This window comes from Nomascus leucogenys, chromosome 12 (assembly GCF_006542625.1).
Source record: "Nomascus leucogenys isolate Asia chromosome 12, Asia_NLE_v1, whole genome shotgun sequence".
Lineage (NCBI taxonomy): Eukaryota > Metazoa > Chordata > Mammalia > Primates > Hylobatidae > Nomascus > Nomascus leucogenys.
In genome coordinates, this window is record NC_044392.1 from 2,579,910 (window position 1) to 2,602,844 (window position 22,935).

The 22,935-nt window shown below is 39.6% G+C and overlaps 1 protein-coding gene across 4 annotated transcripts in view; it reads right to left on the reverse strand.

Moving 5' to 3' along the window:
- Window positions 1–22,935, reverse strand: part of PHC2 (polyhomeotic homolog 2) — a 154,976-nt gene that overhangs the window by 88,410 nt on the left and 43,631 nt on the right. The window contains exon 1 of one of the 4 annotated variants that reach the window (XM_030823380.1): window positions 22,301–22,730. The exons of the other annotated variants lie outside the window; for them this stretch is intronic. The gene's annotated coding sequence lies outside the window, so the exon portion shown is untranslated. Of the gene's footprint in view, window positions 1–22,300; window positions 22,731–22,935 lie in introns of those variants that run through there. 4 annotated transcript variants of the gene reach the window in all.

Here is a 22,935-nt window from a genome sequence, read left to right on the forward strand (position 1 = left end):
GAAGTTAAAAACAATGTAGTCATCAGGTTAGCTTTCTCAGGAGCTGGCATTCCTGATACCTGTGGTCAGGTTTCTGGCCTGTCCCTGATCATGTAGGTCCAGAGCACAAACAAGGTGTGAGGGGGGAGAAAGAGGCTTTGAATGGTGGGTTTACCTCTGTGTGTTCTTGTTTTACCCTAGATTTTGGCCCAAGCCTATTTTATTATTTTGTTAGCTTTTTAGTACATGTAAGAAAATTTAAAAAAAAGATTTCTTTCAGTTTTTTAAGTTGTCCTTGTCATCCTAATTACCTAGCTTGCCATTACTGGAAGGTAAAGTTTCTGGATTAAGTGTGATGGAAAGCTGGAGAGGGAGTGAATCAGTTAGTCTATTTTTGTCACATCACGTCAGAATCTGTTTACAAGCAAAAAGAATAACATATTTAAATCATTAACCAATAAGAAAATAGTTTGAATTGTATGAATTTATTTGCACTAGTTTGCTTCACATGGATCCGCACTGGTTTGCTTCACATGGATGTATGTTCTTTCTCCTGACTGGACAGTAAGCTCTTGAAGATTAGATACCCTTTCTGTTTTTAGTAGGTTTTTTTTGTTTTGTTTTTGTTTGTTTTTGTTTTGAGATGAAGTCTTGCTCTGTCGCCCAGGCTGGAGTGCAGTGGGATGATCTCGGCTCACTGCAACCTCCGCCTCCCAGGTTCAAGCGATTCTCTTGCCTCAGCCTCCTGAGTAGCTGGGACTACAGGCATGCGTCACCATACCCAGCTAATATTTTTTTGTATTTTTAGTAGAGACGGGGTTTCACCATGTTGGCCAGGCTGGTCTCGAACTCCTGACCTTGTGATCCACCTGCCTCGGCCTCCAAAAGTGCTGGGATTACAGGCATGAGCCACTGCGCTTGGCCTGTTTTTAGTAGGTTTTAAGTGTATCTCTCATCCTTTCTCTAGGACCTGGGACAAAAAGATAAAATGCCAGTCTTCTTGATTTCCTTGTTACCATCCCAGGGCTTGAGAGCCCCAGGCGAGAATCAGACTCTCAGGAATTCATCTCTTTCCCCATCTCCCACCTACTTGTTGTAGACCACTAGTTGAATACTGAGAACAATGAGAACTACTTTACATCAAGCTTGAGAATTTCATCACAGTGCAAGAATATACAAGTAAATACAAATATAGAGTTTGATACTGTTCAATCATGAGTAGCTTAGAAGTCAAATTTTCTCATATACTCACTGCTGAAAGACATATAAATTGGGGTATATTTAAAAAATATACATCTAGAGCCATAGTATTTTATATAGGTTTTAACCCAGTAATTCCATGTTTATGAATTTATCTTTAAAATAATCCCAGGGGTTCACAAAGATTTAGCTACCTGAATGGTCATTACAAGAGGGGAAATTAAAGATTTAAAATCCCATTTGTAAGGATTAGTAATTGTACTTTCATATAATAGAATATCATATTTAATGACACAAAAAGGTTCATAGGTGATAAAATCAGTTTAAGAAAGAGTGTGTAACAAGATATTTTTTTAAATAAGAAAATGTATGCACTCATAAACTTAAAAAACTAGAAGGATATAAAACAAAACATTAACAGCATTACTTTGGGGTGCTAGGATAACAGGTTTTTCTTGACTGTGCTTATTCCTCTCCCCCAAATCTTCTATAATGAAAATATATACTTTTGTCATAAAAACAACATTCATGATTAAAAAATAAACTAGAGTTCCTTTATGTCTAATAGGCCACCTCAGACCAGCCCTTTCCAGGCCCAAAATCTATCTATCACTGGTTAGCAGAGAAGTCCACATTCTTCCAATTCTATAGTCTGTCCCACTTGGTCCATACATAGGTTTTTGGCCACCTAGAAGAGTAACATTCATCCATCATTGGGTAGGTGGCTCATAATATAGATTTGGTGAACTGAACTGACTGCAAAGAGACAGAAATTTATTCACATAATGCTAACAGAACGTCACATACTTAAAACATGATTGTTTTCTACCATTTTAAACTATCCTTATCGGCATTATATTATCTCTCACACTCAAACTAAATAAAAATATTTTGAAAGAATACCCAAAGGGGAAACTACTACTATAATGACCTCATGTATTTTCCCTGGAAGGTCTGTTTGTTGAATATTTAGTAGTATTGTATAGTGCCGGTCAATAAGGCTTAATTGCCTCTGCTGCTGAATTGCTTGTCACATGGAGAGAATCAAACCTGCCCCCACTCCCTTATGGAAAAAATGAATGCCTGGAATGAGCCGGAATTTCCAGGAAAAACATACCAGTTCAATTTGTATTAATCCCTGTGGGGTTACTGCACTGATGTCATTTTTAATATGCCTTACTCTTCCCCTCTGGTTGGCATGATCCATCATCTCTTTCCTCAGCTGGCTTTGCTGCTTTTCCTTGAAGAGCAGACTGTCTTTGTGAATGACTCTCTCAGGGAGCATGTGCAGGAGAAGCCAGAGCCTCACTCCATGGGAACGTAACAGACAGAGCTAAAGAATGGGCTAAGAACAGCCGCTGAATGGAACAGGTCATGCTGCTTCTCGAAGCTGAAAAGGCCAATCCTGTAAAAGAGTTGATGAGAGCACCTAATCGGGTTTGACCCCACAGCCTGTGTGTATGCAGAAAGGGCTGGGAAATGTAGCTTTGCACATGAGAAGGGTAGCGATATTCCAGGGCTGCTATCCAGACACACTTACTCACTCATCTGCTTGATTCAATTTTATTTGTACAAAGGGTTTGTTGAGGCAATGGGCAGACTAAGCCTTTAGGGATCAAGGGCTATGCAAATAAAACCTTAATGGAAGATTAAATCAGCTGATGTCCTCCTCAGTGCTATTTCCATTTGTAGGACTGGAACTGGAATTGGGGGAATGAATCATTTTTACTACATTTAAGCACTGATTTTAAAATACCTTCTTTACAAAAATAGTAGCCATTTTTATAATTAAACAGGACTGGAAATACTCAGTAACAAACAACAAAAACCTTCCTTTATATAAAGAGAACAAACATCATATTATGGTCACAGTTAAATAGCAAGCATGATAAATCAAGGCACTAACTATGGGGGTCCTTGTTTTATTTATCACCCAATGAAGAACCAAGTCTTTCTTCACCTGGAGACCTCCGTTTATTATGATTACTAGTCCAAAATAATTTCTAAATATAGAATGAATTACATTTTGATAATTATATGTCTTATTTAGCCAGCCAGCTTCATTACCCAGTATATCCATTTCTTTAAAAACGAAGTTCTCAAAAGAATTAAAATTATTTTTCTGTGAATTATGGGAGAAATAAATAATCTGAAAGCTAGTATAAATATGATATTCTCCTTGTACTGGTTTATCTTTCATTAAAATATACTTAAATCACTAATCAAGAAATCTCAATATAACCATTTGTTCTCTCCCAGAAGAAATATTGCTGTTGATTATTGTATCGTTAACATATAGTCTTTAAATTGAGAGACAACTAGAGAATAAACCTAAAGATTCTAAACTACCTTAAGATACTGCTAGTTCCCCAAAAATGCACAGAAAAACATACTGGGACATCTCTGTTTTTTTTTTGTTGTTGTTGTTGTTATATTAAGGCAAATTTTAACATAAAAAAATCTAGCAATGTAAATCAGCATATTAATAAAGTGATCATATGATCATCTTTTCTTTTTATTTTATTTATTTATTTATTTTGAGATGGAGTCTTGCTCTGTCACCAGGCTAGAGTGCAGTGGCATGATCTCGGCTCACTGTGACTTCTGCCTCCTGGGTTCCAGCGATTCCCCTGCCTCAGCCTCCTGAGTAGCTGGGACTACAGGCGCGCACCACCACGCCCAGCTAATTTTTTGTATTTTAGGAGAGGTGGGGTTTCACCATGTTGGCCAGGATGGTCTCCAACTCCTGTCCTCATGATCCGCCTGCCTTGGCCTCCCAAAGTGCTGGGATTACAGGTGTGAGCCATTCATGCCCAGCCTGATCATCTTTATAGACAAAGGAAAATCATCTGACAAAATTCAATACTCAACCATCATAACAATTCATAACAAACCAGGAATAGAAGAAAACTTCCTCAATTTCTTAAAGGACATCTAACAAAAACCTAGAGCTAATGTCATATTTATTAAGGGAAAGATTGAATGCTTTCCCCCTAAGATTGAGAATGGCCATTCAATTGTCTATTCAATATCATACTGGAGGTACTAGGCAGTGCAATAAGGCAGGTAAAAAAAGGTTTAAAGATTGGAAAGGAAGAAGTAAAACTGTATTTGCAAACAACATAATTGTGTTTGTAAAAAATCCTAAGGAATCCACAAAAAATCTATTAGAACTAAAGTAAATCGATCAAGGTCACAAGATATATTAACACAGAGAGGTTAAGTAACTTGACCAGGGTTACAATTATAATTAGTAACTGGAAGAGCCAGAATTCTAGTTAGACTGGCCCTGGAGCCTTTCTCTTAACTATTAATTATATGATAACTTAAAAATCAAAGTTTACTGTACACACACAGACATGCACGCATTCAAACACTAAACATCACTTTTCCTTTTCTATTCAATTACCACCAGCTTTACCCTAAATTTTGGTGAAAAGGAATAAATAAACAATACCTGAATCTTGAATCCTCATTCTGTATACAGAAAGCATGATCACTGATTGCCCTAATAAAACCAAAGTTATAGATTTAATCCTTGTACAGGCCAGCACACTTCACACCGAAAAAAACCCCTCACTAATACAGTGCCAGATATATGCATCCTATCCAGCCCCTACCCTAATAAGTGGCAAATACTCAAGTTCAGTGCAACTTATCTCTAATACTAGAAAACAAAACTTGAAAGAGTGTTGATGATGCATCAGGAGCATAAATCTTGTAATTGAAGGATAGCATGGTCATTGAAAAATTCAGAAACAGAATTAAAAGCTTGACATAGATTTCAAAAGTAAGGCACTAATGCCCAATTAGTCACAAGCCAAAGTAAAGGCTGGTAGCATTTTTGTCTTTATAGGAAACTCAGGGTTATCATCAGGGACCTTACATATGGACTTGTTTTTTGTTTTGGTTTGTTTTGAGATGGAGTCTTGCTCTTGTCGCCCAGGCTGGAGTGCAGTGGCACAATCTCAGCTCACTGCAGCCTCTGCCTCCAGGGTTCGAGTGATTCTCCTGCCTCAGCCTCCCAAGTAGCTGGGATTATAGGCATGTGCCACCACACTCGGCTAATTTTTGTATTTTTGGTAGAAATGGGGTTTTACCACATTGGCCAGGCTGGTCTCGAACTCCTGACCTCAGATGATCCCCCCACCTCGGCCTCCCAAAGTGCTTGGATTACAGGTGTGAGCCACCGTGCCCGGCCTGGGCTTTTATGTAGTTATAACCAAGGTTGTCGGTACCACGACAACAGAAATAATTGGATAACTACTGTTGCTAAATGGACAAGCATTTATTAGGGCTACTATCTAACACTGAAGTCTTGAAATATAGCCAGTCCACTGACACTGAACACTGACATATAGGCAGACAGAAATGACAATGGGAGCCTGAGGTGGCTTCCTCATGATGAATGAAATAAAGGAGACCTCAGGCTAAGTGGCTGGTGCAGGAGATTATTCAGGCCCAGCTAGTAAACAGTCACAGAAAAATCATTCAATGGCAACAATCTCAAAAGTGAAGGCTCTTTATGAAGACTGTAAGTTTAAAAGACAGTTGCAAACACAGTCAGACTTTGCCAATAGTGACTACAACCTCAAACTAAAAGGCTTGTCTTTGAGCAGCAGGTGGTATGGTATTGGGGATGTATCAGTCTTTTTCAGTAAAACTGGCCTATATAGATAATAACAAAGTGTATTCACTGCTTTATTGTTGTTTTGATCCACTGTATGTAAACCGTGAACTTCAAATTATTTTCCTAATGAAAAAAGCTGTAATTATCCGTCAAACTCTGTCTTCCAATGCCTCCTGTGGCCCAGAGTACATGACTGCAAGACGGATGACCCGATGTTGTGTTTGTGGTCTACTGACAACTGAATTATGGTGCTGCTGAGGGTAATATAGCATGGCATTGTGAGAAACAGCATAGTATAATGGAAAAACTTGAACTCATCATTTAGTATCTCTAGATCTCAGCTTTTTCATTAAATCCCTTAAATGTATATCTAAAAACTGAGTTGGCAGGGCTGTTATGAAGATTAAAATGCCTGGCATATATAAGATACTAAATAAGTGACCATGCATCATGTTTACATATGTATTCTCTCTGTCACACACACACACACACACACACACACACACACACACACACACACACACAAAAGGTTAACAGCTGAGGTTGATTTATTGCCCCAAATAACCTGCCCCAGGATAGATTATTGTAATTAGCCTCACTTATTTTCAGTGTGGCCAGCAAGGACAGGGAGAAAAATCCTAATTCTGGGGTCAGACAGTCTGTAGTTAGTGGAGGCTTCTACAGTTTAAAAAGTTAGCATTTGTCAGATGTTCTCACTATTGTTTTGATCTTTATCTCAATGGTTTTGAATGTTTTATTCCTTGTTTGAATATTGGGATGTTTATCAAAGAAAACATTTAACACTGAAGCCCACTGACAAAGAATTTAAATAGACAGTAGGGCAGTTAAAGGGTTTATAGCCAAGATTCAGTAACTGGTTACAGCTCTGTACAACCATGGATCTGCAGTAAATCACACTCTGGTCTGCCTTAGCCTTATTTTGAAATTCCTTTTCAACCCTCTGCCATTCTAATAGCAATGAATTACTCTCTAATTGTATGCTAGATAGCAAGGTGGGGAAGATCTAAATCTCCTAAATCCTATTTTTAATTTATCATGTAGAATTTTGTTACTTTAAATGCAAATCTACTTTTTAACTATTCACAAGCCATATTTTAAATGACAGAATTTCTTTAAAGAAAGGAATCTACTAGTAGTCAACATGTAAGTTCTCTAAAAAATAAGTTTGAGACTTCTATTTAGAAGTTAAAGAAACAGGGACCAGATTTACTCTCCTGCCTTAAGCAACTAAAAAAATTGGACTAAATATAGAAAGAAATGGTTTTCAGACATTGGCTGACAGGCAACACAGGCCTGTGATAGCTAAGAGAAGGGACACAAACAAAGTGAGCCCTACAAGTGTACCAGTTTACTGCCTACAGACAGTTCCTGGATGCAGTACAGGGAGGGGGAATGGATCTCACTGAGTCGAAGTGACTGAGATTAGACATCCAGGAGGAAAAAGTGACTAGAATTTGCGGGACAGAGAACTGGAGATAGACGGAACACTCTGGAGTTCTACCGACAGGCCTGCCTAGAGTCTTTGACTAAGTACTGGTCTGCACATGCATGAGAGGAAACTACTCAAGACTACTGGAAGGGAGCAGGCAGAACCATTCCCAGAGTTCTTACAGGGCTGTAAATAGTTTGTGTTCATATCTGTCCGAGTAGAAAGACCTTGTAATAGACAAGGAATTAGATACAATCCCCAGAAGAATATTGCCAAAGTAGTGAGGGCTAAATTGGTTCTAGACCAACGGCTGCTCTGGACCCACCATAATAAAGCTTAGAAGTAATGTTTGAAAGGATCAAAGTAATCCTAGGTAACATAACTGCATCCAAAATAAAAGCCAACACTAATTAAAGAAATATAATGAAATTTAATAATCAAGAATATAAAATTAACAATACCTAGTCCCCCATAAAAAATTACCAGGCATGCAAAGAAATGGGAAGATCAGACTTTTAGCCAGAAGAAAAAATAAATAAGTAAAAACGTACTCAGAAATGATATGGATGAAAGAACTAGCAAACAAGTATATTAAAATACTTTTACTAAATACGTTCCACATGTTCAAGAAGTGGAGGAAAACATGAACATGAGGACAAGAGAAAGGGAAAGTGTAAAAAAGACATAAATTAAACTTTCAGAGACTAAGAATACAACATCTGAAACCAAAAATAGACTGGATGAGATTAACAACAGATTGTAAACTTCAGAAGTAAAGATCAGTGAACTTGAAGACACAGAATTAGAAATTATCCAAAATGAGGCACAGAGACACAGGAGACTGAATACAAATGAACAGAGCATCAGTGACCTGTGGGACAATATCAAGCAATCTAATATTCATGAAATTGGAGCTCCAGAAGGAAAAGAGATGTGGGGAGGAAGGGAACATAAAAAAATATTTGAAGAAACTATAGCTAAAAGCTTTCCAAATTTGATGAAATCCATAAATCCGAGCATAATATACAGAAAGTGACACCAAGGAACATCATAATAAAACTGCTGAAGTGATAAAAAGAAAACCTTAAAAGTAACCAGAGAAAAAAGACATTACAGCAACATAGATAAGAATTACAGCAGATTTCTGGCCAGGAGCGGTGGCTCACGCCTGTAATCCCAGCACTCTGGGAGGTTGAGGCGGGTGGATCACGAGGTCAGGAGATCGAGACCATCCTGGCTAACATGGTGAAACCCCGTCTCTACTAAAAATACAAAAAAAAAAAAAAATTAGCCAGGCATGGTGGTGGGCACCTGTAGTCCCAGCTACTCGGGAGGCTGAGGCAGGAGAATGGCATGAACCCAGGAGGCAGAGGTTGCAGTGAGCTGAGATCGCGCCACTGCACTCCAGCCTGGGCAACAGAGCGAGATTCTGTCTCAAAAAAAAAAAAAAAAAAAATTACAGCAGATTTCTTCTCATAAACTATGCAAGCCAGTAGGTAACGGATAGACATCTTTAAAGTCCTGGAAGAAACTATTAACCTAGAATTCTTTACCTTGTAAAAATATCTCTCAAAGGTAAAATAGAACTTTTCAGACAGATAAACACTGAAATAATTAATTCCAGTATAACTGCACTATCAAAAATATTAAAGAAAGTTATTTAGTCTAAAGAAATTGATAACAGAAACACAAAGGAATAAAAAGGACATCTGAAACAGTAAATAGGTGAGTAAATATAAAGGTCATGTTTCCTCATTTTTAAATATCTTTAAAAGATAATTGACTAAAGTAATAATAAAATATGTTAAATAAAATACATGACAGTAACTCAAAGGACCAGAAGGGAAAAATGGAAGTATATAGTTTTAATGTTCTTCTACTATATGTAAAGTGATATATATTATTTGGAGATAGACAGGGATAAGTTAAAGACGTATGTTATAAACAGGAGGACAAGTATTAAGAAAAGATAAAACAAAGACACATAAGCAATAATGCAATAACGAGGACAATATGGGGTCAAGATTAAGAAACTCAAATAATCCAAAATGAGGCCAAAAAAAGAGAAAAAAAGGAACAAAGAACAGATAGGACAAATAGAAAACAAACAGCAAGAATGTCAATTCAAGGCCAGCTATCCCAATAATTATAATAAATGTAAATTGTTTAAACATCCCAATTAAAAAGCAGAAATTTTCATATTGGATTAAAAACCAAAGATATGCTTTCTACAGAAACATAATTTAAAAATAAAGACATATATAGGCTAAAAATAAAATGGTGGAAAAGATACACCATGCAAACAATAAACATAAGAAAGCTGCAGTGATTATATCAATATCAGACAAAATAGACTGCAGAAGAAGGAATATTGCCAGAAAAAAGAAGATAATCTTATAATGATAAAGGGGCAGTTCATCAAGAGAATATACAATCCTAAATGTGTATGTACCTCATAACAGAGTTTCAAAACACATAAAGTAAGAACTGACAGCACTAAAAGGAGGGAAACACAAGTTTGCCATTATAGTTGGAGACTTCAGTACTCCTCTCCTACTAATTAATGACACAAGTAGATGTAAAAATTAATACAGATATAAAAGACTTAACATTACAAACCTAATTTAGATATACAGAACATTCCACCTAATGACAACAGAATACACATTCTGGGCCATAAAATAAGTCTCAATAAATTTAAGAAAACTGAAATCATATAAAGCATATTCTCTAAGCATAACAGAATTATACTTGAAAGCAATAACAGAAAGCCATTAGGAAAATCCCTAATATTTGAAAACCAAACAATGCACTTCAAAATAACTCATGGGTCAAGGAAGAAATCCTTAGGAAAATTAGAAAATATTTTAAACCTAGTGAAAACAAAAACATTACATGTCAAAATCTGTAGGATATAGCTAAAGTAGTACTTAAAGGAAATTTTATAGCATTGAAACACTAGTGTTAGAAAAGAAGTCAGATCTCAAATCATTAACCTCAGCTTCTATTTTGTTAGAGAAAGAAGAGAAAATAAAATGCAAAGCAAACAAAAGGAAGGAAATAGTAAAGAGTAGAAAACAATGAGATAGAACACAGAAAAACTATAGAGAAAAATCGATGAAATGAAAAGCTGGCTCTTTGAAAAGATCAATACAATTGATAAACCTCTAGCCAGATTGATCAGAAAAAGGAGCAAGTGCAAGAGAGAGAAAGAGAGTGAGAGAGAGAAAGAGGACACAAATCACCACTGATAGGAATGAAAGAAATCTTACAGACATCAAAAGGATAATGAAGCAATATTATGAACTACTTTATACCAATAACTTAAACAACTTAGGTGAAATGGACAAATTCTTCAAAAGACACAAACTATCAGAGCTCACTCAAGAAGAAATAGATAACCTGAATAGCCCTATAGCTATTAAAGTACCTGAATTCTTGGTTTAAAATCTATTCACAAAGATAATTCCAGGCACAGATGGCTTTATTGGTGAATTCCATTAAATATTAAAAAAAAGGAATAATGCCAACACTATATAAACTCTTCTAGAAAACAGAAAAAGAAACCCTACCTACTCATTTCATGAGGCCAGAATTACCCTGACACCAAAACTACACAAGGATATTTAGAAGAGAAAAAATATTAAAGATAAAGGTTACCTAATGGAAAAGGATTAAAAACAGTGAACACAGCAGAAAACATGGAGAAGAGGCTATAAGATTGAAAAGACTTTAGACACTGTCACACTGTCCTTTGTGGAATGCTTGCCCAGTGTAAAGCCCTGTATAGCATAGTGTTTAATAGCATGGCCTTTTGAAATCAAATTGTCTGCCTTGGTTCAGGTCCTGGCCCCACTATTTACTAACTGCATCACTTTGGCCAAGTTACCAAACTTCTCTGTGCACTTTCCATTTAAAACGGAACCCCCATTATGGGAGTTGTTATGAAGAATAAATGAGTAAATACATTTCAAATGCTTACACCAGTGCGTGGCACATAGTAAAGACTACATACATGTTTGCTGAAATTATTATTATACGTGTTATATTAGTTGGTTGTTTTCTTTATTAAGTCATAATATTTTCTCTCAAAATGAGCTAAACAGTATGATAAGTGACTACCCTCATTGTTTAGTCCCCTGTTGCTGCCATAAAAACAACGACAAACTTAGTGGCTTAAAACAACAGAAACTTATTCTCTCACAGTTCTGGAGGCCTGAAGTTCAACATTAGCTTCACTGGGTGGAAATCAAGGGGTCAGCAGGCTGCGCTCTCCCTCTGGAGGTTCTAGGGAAGAATCTATCCAATCTTTGCCTCTGTGTTTACATTGTCTCCACCTTGTCTGTGTCTCCCTCTGCCTCTCTAAGGACACTTGTGACTGTATTTAGGGCCCACCCAGATATAACCTCCATGTCCATTGTCTCCACCTTGTCTGTGTCTCCCTCTGCCTCTCTCTTATAAGGACACTTGTGATTGTATTTAGGGCCCACCCAGATATAACCCCTCCATGTCAAGGTCCTTAATTTAATCACATTTGCAAATACTCCTTTTCCTTATAAGGTAATATTACAAGTTCTGGGGATAAGGAGCTAATATATTTGGGTGGTCATTATTCAGCCTACTACTTATCACTAGGGAAGGCTGATGTGGTGTGGAAATTATTACATAAACAACATTTATTTTTAAAGGATATTTAGCTCTCTCTACAACAAACCTGTTATGCAACCATCTTTCAAGGCACAATCCATTCACCTAGAGATAGGTCCCAAAACTGTAAGCATAGTATCTACAATGAACTATAACACCACAATAGTGCTAACATACAAACTCAAATCTATACAATTATGACACTGATCACAAACTTTGGGGGAGGGAAACATGCCTGGACCTTCTTGTGATTCAAATAAAACAGCTTACTAAGATCACTAGTACGAATCAAGAAGATAAAGAGAAACTAGATTTGGTGATGGCAGTTATAACTAAAGGAAGATTGAAAAAAATCAGCTCACTCTTAATGACCACAGGTACTGGAACTCAAAGCCTGCATGTTCACCCTACATTACACAGTAATGACGAACTTTAGTTCCAGAGTCAGTCCTCAGTTCAAAATCTGGCTAATGTATTCATGATTTGAACTTGGACAAGTTATTTCACCTCTTTTTTTTCTTTTTTCTTTCCTTTTTGTCACCCAGGCTGGAGTGTGATGGCATGATCATAGCTCACTGCAACCTTGACCTCTTGGGCTCAAGCAATCCTCCCACCTCAGCCTCCTGAGTAGCTGAGACCACAGGTGCATGCTACCACACCTGGCTTATTTTTACATTTTTTTGTAGAGACAAAGTCTTGCCATGTTGCCCAGATTAGTCTCAAACTCTTGAGCTCAAGTGATCCTCCTGCCTCGGCCTCCCAAAGGGCTGTGATTACAGGTGTAAGCCACCGTGCCCAGACTATTTTCACCTCTTTGAGCCTGTTTCTTCATCTGTAAAGTGGAAATAACATGAGTACTTACCTCAGAGTAGCTGTGAGGATTAAATAAGAATTCACATAATGCTCTAGCATGACAATTATCATATACGAGCACTCAATAGGTTGTAATTCCAACTATTATTATTTAATAAACACTACCGACTCTAATACAACGCCATCTTCTCTTCTATTTCAGGAGAAATATTGTCTTATCTTCAGTTTCTTTACTGTCAGGAGCTATTCCTCTGGGGACTGTCATCTCAGGGAGGAAAGGCACCCACATGACGAAAGCAAATAAAATAATGTAGTCTGCAATTCTGGTATGCATATCCTTGGGGAAACAGGAAAAGAGGAATAAAGATGGGACTTTGTAAGCTAGTAAAGGACAGGAAGTAGGGCAAAGTGTGTGACTGAGACATACAGTACTTGAGGTTGGGGGAAATAAGAAAAAAAATAAGAATTTAAATAGCAGAAGTCTAAGTAAAAGGATGTAATAGACGCATTCTCTACAGGAACTTATTGAATGACTAGAACTTTGCATTCTGGAAATACGAAGGCTGAAAGGAAGGAGTTATGGGTTATGTCATGAGGAGTACAGACAAGATAAACCCAAATGAGCTCATTTCAACATACCAGAACCCCAGTCCCAGGACTGAGATGAAGTAGAGGATAGACAAGAGAAGCTAAAAACTCAAGAAAGTTTGTGTTTAGGACAAATAAAACACTGCAAGCAACTCCAAGATATGGGTGGTGTGTGGTTCCTCAGTATTTCCAGCAGCGAGTCCAGTATCTCACATGCCATTAACAAACTGGGGTTGAATGAACAAACATATATATTCAAAACGAAACATACTGGCAGTAGACGAAAAGGCTCATTAAAGGTTCTTTGCTAACTGCATGATTCCGTCTCTGGTCTCACTCCTGTCCAAACCACCCTTCACACTGCTGATGTGTTCTTCCTAAAAGGCAGATCTGATCACGTTACTCCTAAGGGCTTTAACAGCTCCCTATGGCCTCCACTGTAAAGTCCAAATTCCGTAGCCTGGTAAACCAAGCCTTTTGTGATTTGATGCCAGCCTACTTTTCAGCCTTGTTTCTGCGACGACCCTCCTCAAATGTTCTGCTGTGGTCTTGGAAGGTTGTTTGGAGGTCCCCCCATATGTGCTCTCTCAAGCAAATACACCCCCACCTTTGCAGACACTGCTTCCTCTCTGGCTGAGAAGCTCCCTCTTACCCTTCAAATGTCACTTTCTCCAGAAAACTTTTCCTAACATTTCTAAGCAGGGACCATACTTCTATTATGGTACTAAGTACAGTACCATAATTAATGTTTCCATGTCTTTCTTTCTTTAGAAGCCTCTGTAGTACCAGGCCTGGGTTCTCCTCATCTTTGCATCCCCAGCTGCTACAGTGAGGTATAGAAGCTTATTAAATGTTTGTTGAATATATAAATAAGATTGTAGAGGCCAAAAATAGAAATAAAGCTTAAATACTCAGGTAAACAAAGACAGCAGGATACTAAAAGACAGTTAGGGATGGGCAAGCCCATCCCTGCAATCAGAAGATTTTGTCATGGCTAGCAGCTGCAATACGCCCTTCCAATTGAGCTCTGTTATCATGATCAGAAACCAAATTGTGGGCTGGTTATACGATGGGGCTGACCTAGTATCACATTCCCTACTTATATTATTCTAAACCATTTCTAATACTCTGCCTTTGAGAAAGCAATTTCATTTTCACGTGCTTTAGTGTCACCATCTTATGTGAAGTAACCTCTATTTCAAAATGCCCTAAGAGCCAAGTTCTGCCCTCTTATTCTAATTCTCATTTTCTCTCTCTCTTACTAAGTGGAATGGAAAACTTCCTTGCTAACTTAACAATGAGAATAGTCTGAGCCTAAATTTACTGTATACTTTAGGCAAGTTATTATACCTTTATACATCTCAACTTTCTGTTCCTTCAAATATTCAAACTCTATCTAGGAGGCCCCAGGAAATAATGAAAAGTAAAACCTACACAATTCTTATTATGTACCTCACATGTATTAACCTGTTTAATTCTATAATTCTTCGAGGTAGGGACTGTGATTCTCATTCTCCCCCACTATACCCAAAAAGACTGGAGCAGAGAGAGTACAGATGGAAGGAGGCTGAGAAGTTCACAGCTCACAAGTGGCAGAGGCAAGGCTGGAACCCCAGCATTATGGCTTTAGTGTCCCTGCAGTGAACTCTTACCTCCAACTGCCTCTCTGCAGGCCAGTGGAAGATACTGTGCTTGGAACATAACTCTAGCACATTAAAGTATTAAAGGGCTTAAAAATTATATATTTTTTGAAACAAATGCAAGCCTTATTTGTAACTGAAAACAAAATAAAAGTGGGAAGAGAAGGAATGGAGACACTGAATGGTAGGCTTCAGATATGGGACAGTGTTCCATATTTCAATCCAAATGAATTTTACAGCCAAGATTTTAAGACCTGAAACCATCTGTCCCGTACAGTTAAAATAAGAAGGATCTCATGATTGTAGCCATCAAGGAGACAGATGTGTCCTTCACTGGTACTGTATCTAAAATTAAGATGACACTGTCACTAAATGGACATCTACTTTGGGGTATGGCTTTATGGACCAATGAATTAGGTTTTCCTCAGGAGCAGCAACCAAAGAATAGAAATAACACAAGATACACTCCTGTTAAGCTTTTTGTACAGAAGCAGAATTTTATTTCTAGAAACAGCATTAGATATTTAATTAAGTTCACATTACCCTATACTAAAAAAATTAATTTGGGGCAAAACTTAAAGAACTAGTTGTAATGCAGTACTTTCAAATTATCAACTGCTTATATTTCCTTCTGGACAATGGAAATATATATTTTTTATTTAGAAAGTGCTGAATAAGGCCAGGCACAGTGGCTGACGCCTGTAATCCCAGCACTTTGGGAGGCCGAGGAGGGCGGGTCACGAGGTCAGGAGTTCAACGCCAGCCTGGCCAACGTGGTGAAACCCCATCTCTACTAAAAATACAAAAATTAGCCGGGCGTGGTGGCGCGCACCTGTAGTCCCAGCTACTCGGGAGGCTGAGGCAGGAGAATCGCTTGAACCCGGGAGGCGGAGGTTGCAGTGAGCCGAGATCGCACCATTGCACTCCAGCCTGGTCGACAGAACAAGACTCTGTCTCAAAAAAAAAAAAAAAAAAAAAGTGCTGAATATTTGTTGAGTAAATTAATACTATTATAGAGATTGATTCATTAATACTATTTTACAGATAGATTCATTTCCAGATGGTTCCTTAGAAGGAATGGGTGCCTTATAATAGTCATCATTTGTCCTGGAGAACTTACTCCTCAAGATTCTTGAAAAGTCTAAAGCCACCTTTATCTGTACCCATGGTTTCTACATCTTTTCTTCCCCCATCAGAAAGAGAACAGAGAAAGATCAGGTTACATTGCTTCTGTGGGCCTGCATAAATTCCTGCGAGGTTCTCTCTTCTGTCAGGAAAAGTTTCCCTGGCAACCATATTTACACACTCACTCAATTCCCTCCCCTCCTTTGATTCACTGGTGAGTATAAAAATTAATTTGCATTGATTTGCTGAAGCTTACAAGTTAATCATTCTAACAGACTCACAAAATTTTAGATGCTGGTCTCTGCCCAAAACTTGTTTCTTAAAGGGCCTGTTTACTTTCTTTAGAAATTTGAATGTAATTATCTTCAGTTTAAATATTTTTAAATACATTTAATATGTATTCTGTATGTTTCTGCCTTCAGGTACAAAAAACAATATTTTTCTAAGGGCGTCTGGCCTATATTATTAGTTAGGACGATCAAGAAACAAAGAGATACTTTAGTTCTGAGTAAGCAAGGGGTCAGATTCTCATCCAGCTATAATAAGGCCCTGGAAGATAAAAGTCAAGGACCAAAACAAAAAGTCTGGGTCACATGAAAAGATGAATCAGGCCTAAGATTCTGGGTGATCTGAGGTCAGGACCTGGATAATAGGAATGGGACATGAGTTATCAAGAATTGAGTTTCATTAATTCATTCACTAAGTATTTGCTGTGCATCTATCTACTAGGGCATGGTGTCGGGAAAAGGGCAGTGAATAAGCCAGACACAGATGTACCCTCGTAAAATTTAAGAGTCAAATATCTGAATAGTAAACAAATGTTGACTTTATTATTGAACCAAGTATCTTTGGACTAGGGGTGCTCACTCTATAATTTCCTATAAGGGCCAGAATTGGTTTCAGACTAGGAATGGCCCAGAGACCTATAGATAAAGATAAGTTCAAGAAGTCTTCACTGGAGTAGATAAGTTGGCAAGTTAAGCAGTCTTGGACATATACAACAGTTTCTTTACATTTAACCTTCAACAACAATGATATATGAGCGTATCACAGGAAACAAGGCTAGACACTTTGCAATATACCTACGTTTTATAAAGAATAAAGTCAAAGCTGATAAAGGTATGAGTTATTCTTCAGTTCTTTTAACAACCATTTACTGAGCATCGGTGATGTTCAAGAAACAGTTTTAGGAACTGAAGTTAAGGGTATGAAAAAGACACGGTCCCTAGCAATTATAACAATGTGGTAAATGCTATAATGAGATGCTAAAGTATGAAGAAATATCAAAGAGGAAGATTACTAATTCTTAAAAAGCAAGCTGGGAAATGCCTTCTGAGAGGTAATGCTTGAATTGAGTCTTAAAAGATAAGTAGAAAATTTTGTTTTAAGCCGGGCGCGGTGGCCCACGCTTGTAATCCCAGCACTTTGGGAGGCCGAGGCGGGTGGATCACGAGGTCAGGAGATCGAGACCACGGTGAAACCCTGTCTCTACTAAAAAAAATACAAAAAATTAGCCGGGCATGGTGGCGGGCGCCTGTAGTCCCAGCTACTCGGAGAGGCTGAGGCAGGAGAATGGCGTGAACCCGGGAGGCAGAGCTTGCAGTGAGCCGAGATCCCGCCACTGCACTCCAGCCTGGGCGACAGAGCGAGACTCCGTCTCAAAAAAAAAAAAAAAAAAAAAAAAAGAAAATTTTGTTTTAAGCTGGTAAATGTTGGGGTAATTTGTTATACAGCAATGGATAACTACTACAGTGCCTTATGGAGACCATGCCACAGCATAACTAGGAGACTACGGAGAAGACCCAACCCAGCCACGTAAACTGTGTTTCATGATGTATACTGCTGGTTATATTGGACATCTCTTCATATTTTTCTTCTCACGTATTCTTAGGCTTACCTGGTCCATGTTGGGCATAGAAAATGAGAACAAACACTCTGAACGGGGATGAGACAGGTAATGGGAGGAGGCAACACAGTCTCAGTCTTGCCTGATTTCCCCCACAAAGGAATCCAGGTTGGTTGACGTAGGACTTGGTCAAGTGATAAGTGTCAAGTGATGTCAGGACTTGGTCAAATCACTACTCAGAGAGACCAGAAGTGAGAGGAGCAAGATGATGAGTAAAAATTGTTTCTGAGAGAACCATAACCACGAAACCCAGAAAAATCTAATTGGTTGTCAGTTCGCTAATCACTTTTCTATTTCTTTTCCAAAGTTAAAAATGAGAGAAAATAGCAGTTTCTGTTTTTCATGATTCATGTGGGTAGATGAAGGAACAGAGTAGGCAACAAAGGCAAGACAGAACAGAAGCATTCCAGATAATGGTGGCAACCAGTGGGGTTCAAAGCTGCTGCTGGGGGGGGGTCCATGGTTTGAGGGTCAAAGGGTGGCACCGACCTGGTTAAAAAGGCACCAGATGAGGGCAGACAAGTCATAGTGTACCTGTTCCACTCCAATTTCTGTTTCAGTAGGTTGAAAAATGGTCTCCATATCTTCCCATGAACACATGGGTATATCTGACTACAAAAGGAATAGAAATGAACTTGTGTTGTATTTAAACTGGGAGTAACAATAGCATCAGGACTATAACTCTCTCCAGTAATACCCTCAAAACATGGTGGATGAGTTTCCAGAAGTCAGTCTAAGTAAGCAATTCCTTACCTCTTTATTCTCTATTCTCTTCATATTGACTGGGCATTTCCTTTTGCCCTTCACACCAGCAAACTCACAGAGTCCAAAATGAGGGGACCATAGGAAAATGTGATTGTGCAGCACGACACAGCAAGCAAGGACTTAGGCCACCTACCCAAACCAAGGACCACAGCACAAAATGCTTTCCTACCTTTAGGAGGTAGTACAGATACCTTCAGGCAGAACCGGGTACATTAATTTGTGGGGCCTGGTGCGAAATGAAAATGTAGAACCCCCTTGTTAAAAATTATTAAGAATTTCAAGACAGCAACAAGAGAGTATTAAACCAAGCGTGGGGCCTCTCTAAACACAAGGCCCTGGGAGACTGCACAGGTTGCATACCCACAAAGCTGGCCCTGACTTCGGAGTTGCATACCCACAAAGCTGGCCCTCACTTCGGAGACAGTATAGCATGATCCTTCAGGAAAGCTTTAGAGTCTGAGCTGGATCCAAGCACCATCTGTGCCACTCATTAGCTACGCGACCTCCGGCAATTTACTTAGTTTTTCCATGTCGCCAAGAGGTTGTGTGGTTATAATCTGGTGCTGGGAAAATTAAATGGGATAATGAACAGAATGTATACAAAGAGCTTAGCACAATGCCTAGCATATAGTGAGCACTCAATAAATGATAGCTGTACTATTACTGTTCAGTGAAACTATACAGGTAGTTACCAAAGCAGTAAGTTTAAGAAATGAACTACTGACTTGCTATTAAGGATATGAAAGAAAAAGAATAATATTTTAGGTCAACTAAAATAATGAAGCAGACAGGGAAAATTAATCTTCCGCTTGACCGTGCTGCCTTCGCTAATCACTTTTCTATTTCTTTTCTACCTTTCATTGCCAAACATACAAAAGGTGATCCACATGACTCCACTTCTTATCTGCATCTCATGCCACAGTTCTCTCTCACGTGGTTTTTGATATCCCCATGGCCACCCCCACCACTCTACTGAAGCTATCATTTTCAAAAAGTTACCAATGACCTTCTGTTTACTAAATATAATGAATGTTTCCCACTCTTTCTGCACAATTTCATACTGCTGACCAATTTCTGCAGCTCAAAACTTTTTCTTCACTTGACTTCTGTGATACTACACTCTCATGGTTAATAGCATGTCTAACTGGCCTTGGCATCTGTCAGGTACACAACAAATGGTGGTGAATAGGATGCATTTGCTGGATGAATACATTAGATGGTTCTCTTGCTTCTTTGATATTCCTTATTTTCTACCATCCGGACTCCATGTCTTCTCCCTCCCTCCCTAAATGTGGGATATATCTCCAAGCTTCCGCCCTTCATCCTCTATTCTATTTCTATGCTGTTACCAGCGGTGAACTCAGCTAATCATATGGCTTCAATTATCACCATTTTTTTTCTTTTCTCAACTCCTATAATACCACGCATTAAGCGTCTCAAAAAGGTACTAAATGACTGCTATACATTTTTTATTTCATTTAGTCCTCACAACTATATTGGGTAGGTGGCATTATTACAGATGAAGAAACTTAAGTCAAAGTCATGTAGCAAGTACCTGGTAGAACTGGGATCCAAATCTTTGTTTAGCTGAGAATAACCCCCATACGACACCACAACTCTCATTTTCCTGTCTCCTCCACATCACAAATACAGGATAGTATTTGCACACAAGCAGGTGTTCAGTAAATACACTGATTGAGAAGATTGCTTAAATACCGCCCATGATTTTCCAGCACTTACGGTATCATCAATCTTAGCAGACCATATTAAGCATGTCACCCCAGTGACACCTTCTTTACATGACTTGATCTGTAATATAATTCAAAACAGGAAATTTGCCAAAAACTCACCATAATCCATTCTAAAAATAAATTTGGTCTAAGCAAAGCAAAAAGGCCTTTATCTGATTCAAATATTGGGAGATTTTTGGGGATGAGGTCCACTTTGCTACTCTGGGCCCAACCTTGCTCAGCTTCTAAATGATCAGGAAGTAAAAACAGGCTGGCTAGTTGATGGCTAATGAGGTTAAATGGACTATTTATAGTTCTAGAGATAGATGCTAAGACAGCAGAATGGGATTTTCTCTGCTCTGGTAGCTAAGACCTCATTAAAAGAAGCCCAATACATATGAGACATGGGTGGAAACTGGGATGAAGAGAAGAGGATAATAATAAGGAGGGAGGGTGAACAGAAAGGGGGAGGCACTGGAAAGCCTATGGAGGGCCTGGCCCAGTCCGGCAGATCCACTGCTGTTATGCACAGCTGGTACCAGGCAACAGTGGGCTCAGCTGCATTTGCACGATTCATGGTCTCAGTCCTGGACTACTTGCCCTGACCCATCTCACACTCTAATCCTCTCTTAATCCAGATCCTTCCAGCTTCTGATCTTACTACTTATTTCCCCAGGTCTCACAAATTTGACATCTAGCATTGCTTCCCTAGTTATGGCCATGTATTCTCTTTTTGTATGATTTAGATTTGCCCTCCTCAGATGCTGCCTCTAGTGCCAAACATTATACCCAGTTTTCAGGCCCTCTCCCTTGGAGCAATTGAAAACTACTCCTATTTCACCTCCACATGATGGACTCTTACTTGGAAAGATATGGGTGACAAAGACCAGGAATGAGACTCAGAAAAACTGATGAGGGGAAAATATGGGGGAGAAAACAGTAAGAAAAATATCACTGGACAATTGTGCTGGGAATGAGAAATTCTAGGCTACTTTTAGAAAGTTACATTACAGAGGAAGGAAAAAAAGCCATAGTTACAATAGAAAGCCATTCCCTAGAGATAACATATTCTTTATGTGGCTGCGTTCGCTGTTCCGCCGCTTTGGCTGCCTTTTCAGTCCTGTCCAATTTTCTCTGCAAGGTAAACTCCTAATCATCCTTCAACACCTTGCTTAAATATGTTCTCTGGAAAGCCTTCCCTGGTCCTCTCAGACAGCTAATTGTTCCCTCCTCTGTGCTTCCACAGCCCTTTGCATTCACGCCTATTATGCAATTTCATTTGTTTCTCCCACCACGTCTTTGAGGACAAGGACTAATTATCTTATTCATCTTTGCATCCCCAAGACATAGCAGAGTGCCTGGCATATGCCAAGTATTTGTTGTTGGGTGATAAAAGACATCAAGAGCAACGTGGAAGTGCAATTTGCACTTCACTTGCAAAATCAGATTGGTTTCTGGTACTTTTCAATTGTAACCGCGTTTTCTCTTGACTTAGAAGGAACGACTTTAGACTCATAAAAGAAACTCTATTGGTATCACGGGCGCATTCGCCGATTTTTCATCCCCACTTGTGATAGAAATATTTTTTTCCCCCACACTTCCAAGAAACTCCCAGGGCAAGCTTAGTATCAGTGGCGCATCTCTCCTCCTACCATTTCTATTGTAGCGAAAGCTAAATTACACTGCCAGCCTAAAGCTGCCACCAGTCTTAGTGAATTGGGGGAGGGGGTTAATTACAAGAAGCCACTTCAGTAGCAGACTTAGGAGGGGGAAGGGGGGGAGGATGAATTTAAACCTCGCCTTATAAGAAATTTGTTAGACACTCACGTAGGACAGCCGCTTCCTCTGTGCATGACAGACCCGATCCAGGTGTCCAGCAGCGACCTTTTCCCATGGGTGTCAGGTCATCACCCAGCACAGAAAACAAGGGACCAGCGCCTTTCTAGGGCATCCCTCCTTCTCCAACCTTGGGGCCCGCTTTTCCTTTAGGGGACTGTTCTCTCCTCCCAGTTCCAGCAACCCCCGGTTCCCTCTGCTGGTGCCCCCCACGCCACGCTTGACTCTGGACCGAAAGTGCCGGCGGCTGGGCTGTCACGCCGCGGCTGGGGAGCGGGCGCCCTGGTCAGGCCCGACGCCCGGGTCTCACCGCACTCTGCGGGACGAGCGGAGCAGGCGCAGGCCGCGAAAGGCCACGGGCTGCCGCGGCGCGGGCCTCTCCGCGGGAGGGGGCTCGGTCCCGGGAGAAAGCGAGCCAGTGACGGGACCTCGGCCCGTTCCCGTTCCGCTTCCTGGCAGTTCCCCGGCAAGCCTCGGCCCCAGAGCTCTCCGCAGCCCTCCTCGCGGCGGGTTCCCGGCCCGGGGGCGCCGCAATCTGCCGGTCGCCGGCCGGGACTGCGGGCTCCCAGCGGGGGCCCCACGCCGCGGACCAGGGGTCAGGCCGCCCGCCGCCCGCCCGTCCGTGC